Below are 6000 nucleotides of genomic sequence, written 5' to 3'. Positions count from 1 at the left end.
ATCAACATAATGATGTTCACCATTGAAAACTACTCCATTTCGCGTGATGATCGGTTATGGTTTAGTTGATATGGATCACGTGATCACTTAGATGATTAGAGGGATGTCTATCTAAGTGCGAGTTCTTAAGTAATATGATTAATTGAACTTTAATTTATCATGAACTTAGTCCTGGTAGTATTAGCATATCTATGTTGTAGATCAATAGCTCACGTTTAGCTCCTTTGTTTTATTTTTGATATGTTCCTAGAGAAAACTAAGTTGAAAAAATGTTAGTAGCAATGATGCGGATTGGATCCGTGATCTGAGGATTATCCTCATTGCTGCACAGAAGAATTATGTCCTTGATGCACCGCTAGGTGACAGGCCTATTGCAGGAGCAGATGCAGATGTCATGAACGTTTGGCTAGCTCAATATGATGACTACTTGATAGTTTAGTGCACCATGCTTAACAGCTTAGAATCAGGATTTCAAAGACGTTTTGAATGTCATGGACCATATGAGATGTTCCGGGAGTTGAAGTTAATATTTCAAGCAAATACCCGAGTTGAGAGATATGAAGTCTCCAACAAGTTCTATAGCTAAAAGATGGAGGAGAATAGCTCAAGCAGTGAGCATGTGCTCAGATTGTCTGGGTACTACAACCGCTTGAATCAAGTGGGAGTTAATCTTCCAGATAAAATAGTGATTGACAGAATTCTCTAGTCACCATCACCAAGTTAGTAGAACTTCGTGATGAACTATAGTATGCAAGGGATGACGTAAATGATTCCTGAGCTTTTCATGATGATGAAATCGATGAAGGTAGAAATCAAGAAAGAGCATCAAGTGTTGATGATTAACAAGACCACTAGTTTCAAGAAAAGGGAAAGGGAAAGAAAGGGAACTTCAAGAAGAACGGCAAGCAAGTTGCTGCTCAAGTGAAGAAGCCCAAGTCTGGACCTAAGCCTGAGACTAAGTGCTTCTACTGCAAAGGGACTGGTCACTGGAAGCGGAACTGCCCCAAGTATTTGGCGGATAAGAAGGATGGCAAAGTGAACAATGCTATATTTGATATACATGTTATTGATATGTACTTTACTAGTGTTTATAGCAACCCCTCGGTATTTGATACTGGTTCAGTTGCTAAGAGTAGACACTCGAACGGGAGTTGCAGAATGAACAGAGACTGGTGAAGGGTGAAGTGACGATGTGTGTTGGAAGTGGTTCCAAGATTGATGTGATCATCATCGCACACTCCCTATACTTTCGGGATTAGTGTTAAACCTAAATAAATGTTATTTGGTGTTTGCGTTGAGCATGAATATGATTTGGTCATGTTTATTGCAAAATGGTTATTCATTTAAGTTAGAGAATAATTGTTGTTCTGTTTACATGAATAAAACCTTCTATGGTCATACACCCAATGAAAATGGTTCATTGGATCTCTATCGTAGTAATACACATATTCATAATATTGAAGCCAAAAGATGCAAAGTTAATAATGATAGTGCAACTTATTTGTGGCACTGCCATTTAGGTCATATTGGTGTAAAGCGCATGAAGAAACTCCATGCTTATGGGCTTTTGGAATCACTTGATTATGAATCATTTTTGATGCTTGCGAACCATGCCTCATGGGCAAGATGACTAAGACTCCGTTCTCCAGAACAATGGAGCGAGCAACTGACTTATTGGAAATAATACATACTGATGTATGCAGTCCGATGAGCATTGAGGCTCGCGGCAGGTATCGTTATTTTCTGACCTTCACAGATGATTTGAGCAGATATGGGTATATCTACTTGATGAAACATAAGTCTCAAACATTTGAAAAGTTCAAAGAACTTCAGAGTGAAGTGGAAAATCATCGTGACAAGAAAATAAAGTTTCTACGATTTGATCGCAGAGGCAAATATTTGAGTTACGAGTTTGGTCTTCAATTAAAACAATGTGGAATAGTTTCATAAAATCGTGCCACCTGGAATACCACAACATAATGGTGTGTCCGAACGTCATAACCATACTATTATTGGATATAGTGCAATCTATGATGTCTCTTACCGATTTACCACTATCGTTTTGTGGTTATGCATTAGAGACAGTTGCATTCACGTTAAATAGGGCACCATCTAAATCCGTTGAGACGACACCATATGAACTGTGGTTTGGCTAGAAACCTAAGCTGTCGTTTCTTAAAGTTTGGGGTTGCGATGCTTATGTGAAAAAGTTTCAACCTGATAAGCTCTAACCCAAATCGGAGAAATGTGTCTTCATAGAATACCCAAAGGAAACTATTGGGTACACCTTCTATCACAGATCCAAAGGCAAGTTCTTTGTTGCTAAAAGTGGATCCTTTCTAAAGAAGGAGTTTCTCTCGAAAGAAGTGAGTGGGAGGAAAGTAGAACTTGATGAGGTAACTGTACCTGCCCCCTTATTGGAAAGTAGTTCATCACAGAAATCTGTTCCTGTGACTACTACACCAATTAGTGAGGAAGCTAATGATGATGATCATGTAACTTCAGATCAAGTTACTACCGAACCTCGTAGGTAAACCAGAGTGAGATCCGCACCAGAGTGGTACGGTAATCCTCTTCTGGAGGTCATATTACTTGACCATGACGAACCTACAAACTATGAGGAAGCGATGATGAGCCCAGATTCCGCGAAATGGCTTGAGGCCATGAAATCTGAGATGGGATCCATGTATGAGAACAGAGTATGGACTTTGGTTGACTTGCCCAATGATCGACAAACCATATAAAATAAATGGATCTTCAAGAGGAAGACGGACGCTGATAGTAGTGTTACTATCTACAAAGCTATACTTGTCGAAAAAGGTTTTTGACAAAGTTCAAGGTGTTGACAATGATGAGATTTTCTCACCCGTAGCGATGCTTAAGTCTGTCCGAATCATGTTAGCAAATTGCCGCATTTTATGAAATCTGGCAAATGGATAAGCAAAACTGCATTCCTTAAAGGATTTATTAAAGAAAGAGTTGTATATGATGCAACCAGAAGGTTTTGTCAATCCTAAAGGTGCTAACAAAATATGCAAGCTCCAGCGATCCATCTATGGACTGGTGCAAGCATCTCGGAGTTGGAATATACGCTTTGATAAGTTGATCAAAGCATATAGTTTTATACAGACTTGCGGTGAAGCCTGTATTTACAAGAAAGTGAGTGGGAGCACTACAACATTTCTGATAAGTATATGTAAATGACATATTGTTGATCAGAAAAAATGTAGAATTATTCTGCAAAGCATAAATGAGTGTTTGAAAGGAGTTTTTCGAAGAAAGACCTCGGTGAAGCTGCTTACATATTGAGCATCAAGATCTATAGAGATAGATCAAGACGCTTGATAAGTTTTTTCAATGAGTACATACCTTGACAAGATTTTGAAGTAGTTCAAAATGGAACAGTCAAAGAAAGAGTTCATGCCTGTGTTCCAAGGTGTGAAATTGAGTAAGACTCAAAGCCCGACCACGGCAGAAGATAGAAAGAGAATGAAAGTCATTCCCTATGCCTTAGCCATAGGTTCTATAAAGTATGCCATGTTGTGTACCAGATCTATTGTATACCCTACACTATTTTTTTGGCAAGGGAGTACAGTAGTGATCTAGGAGTAGATCACTGGGCAACGGTCAAAATTATCCTTACTGGAATAAGGATATGTTTCTCGATTATGGAGGTGACAAAAAAAGGGTTCGTCGTAAAGGGTTACGTCGATGCAAATTTTGACACTGATCCAGATGACTCTAAATCTCAATCTGGATACATATTGAAAGTGGGAGCAATTAGCTAGAGTAGCTCCGTGCAGAGCATTGTTGACATAGAAATTTGCAAAATACTTACAGATCTGAATGTGGCAGACCCGTTGACTAAACTTCTCTCACAAGCAAAACATGATCACACCTTAGTACTCGTTGGGTGTTAATCACATATAGATGTGAACTAGATTATTGACTCTAGTAAACCCTTTGGGTGTTGGTCACATGTCGATGTGAACTATGGGTGTTAATCACATGGTGATGTGAACTATTGGTATTAAATCACATGGCGATGTGAACTAGATTATTGACTCTAGTGCAAGTGGGAGACTGAAGGAAATATGCCCTAGAGGCAATAATAAAGTTATTATTTATTTCCTTATTTCATGATAAATGTTTATTATTCATGCTAGAATTGTATTAACCAGAAACATAATACATGTGTGAATAAATAGACAAACATCAGTGTCACTAGTATGCCTCTACTTGACTAGCTCGTTAATCAAAGATGGTTAAGTTTCCTAACCATAGACATGAGTTATCATTTTATTAACGGGATCACATCATTAGGAGAATGATGTGATTAACTTGACCCATTCCGTTAGCTTAGCACTTGATCATTTAGTTTGTTGCTATTGCTTTCTTCATGACTTATACATGTTCCTATGACTATGAGATTATGCAACTCCCGTTTACCGGAGGAACACTTTGTGTGCTACCAAACATCACAACATAACCGGGTGATTATAAAGGTGCTCTACAGGTGTCTCCGAAGGTACTTGTTGGGTTGGCGTATTTCGAGATTAGGATTTGTCACTCCGATTGTCGGAGAGGTATCTCTGGGCCCTCTCGGTAATGCACATCACCATAAGCCTTGCAAGCAATGTGACTAATGAGTTAGTTGCGGGATGATGCATTACAGAACGAGTTAAGAGACTTGCCGGTAACGACATTGAACTAGGTATTGAGATATCGACGATCGAATCTCGGGCAAGTAACATACCGATGACAAAGGGAACAACGTATGTTGTTATGCGGTTTGACCGATAAAGATCTTCGTAGAATATGTAGGAGCCAATATGAGCATCCAGGTTCCGCTATTGTTTATTGACCGGAGACGTGTCTCGGCCATGTCTAGATAGTTCTCGAACCCATAGGGTCCGCACGCTTAAAGTTCGATGACGGTTATATTATGAGTTTATGTGTTTTGATGTACCGAAGGAAGTTCGGAGTCCCGGATGTGATCACGGACATGACGAGGAGTCTCGAAATGGTCGAGACATGAAGATTGATATATTGGAAGTTTGTGTTTGGATATCGGAAGTGTTCCGGGTGAAATCGGGATTTTACCGGAGTATCGGGAGGTTACCGGAACCCCCGGGGACATAATGGGCCTTAGTGGGCCTTGGTGGAAGAGAGAGGAGGCGGCCAGGGCAAGGGCCGCGCCCCCTCCCCCCTAGTCCGAATAGGACAAGGAGAGGGGGGCCCTGATGAAGCTATGTACCTAGGGTAGGGTCATGGATCTGTCCAACATACCCTCCCCAAGGACATCTCTACAAAGAATCAGAAGCAGTCGAAGAGAAACCATCATCCACTCGACCACCAGAAGATGTGTTCACTCGACCACCTTGAAGACACTTGACCACTAGAAGATGAGAAGCCCTTCACTCCGCAACGGTCGGGGTTTAAACCATAGCTTTATGGACATTTATAGCACTTTACTTCAGACGTTACCAGTAACGCTCCTCCTTTATGAACATTGAACCCTGTGTAATGGAGTGGAGCTGTTGTCCTGGCGCACTCTATATAAGCCACCCCCTCCTCTGGGACAAGGGTTCGCACTTTCTGTAATTCACACGCATATATCCAGTCGACCGCCTCCGGGCTCCGAGACGTAGGGCTGTTACTTCCTTCGAGAAGGGCCTGAACTCGTAAAACTCGTGTGTACAACTCCTCCATAGCTAGGATCTTGCCTCTACATTCCTATCCCCTATTATACTGTCAGTCTTAGAACCACGACAGTTGGCGCCCACCGTGGGGCAGGTGTCTTAGCGACTTGTTGGAGAAGTTGCAATTTTTCCGATCCCCTTCATCATGGTTTCAGGCGGAGGTTTGGCTGAGGGCCACGAGATCCGTCTCGGCGCGCTCGTGTTTGTCGCCGATGACTCCGCTTGGCTTCAGGAGGCTCCACTAAACGTCGACATGCTCCCCGCCCGCGGGGCGACGCACTTTCGCGCGTGCGTCCGC

The sequence above is a fragment of the Triticum urartu genome, chromosome 4, assembly GCF_003073215.2.
Source record: "Triticum urartu cultivar G1812 chromosome 4, Tu2.1, whole genome shotgun sequence".
NCBI lineage: Eukaryota > Viridiplantae > Streptophyta > Magnoliopsida > Poales > Poaceae > Triticum > Triticum urartu.
Note: the sequence above shows the minus strand (reverse complement) of the source record.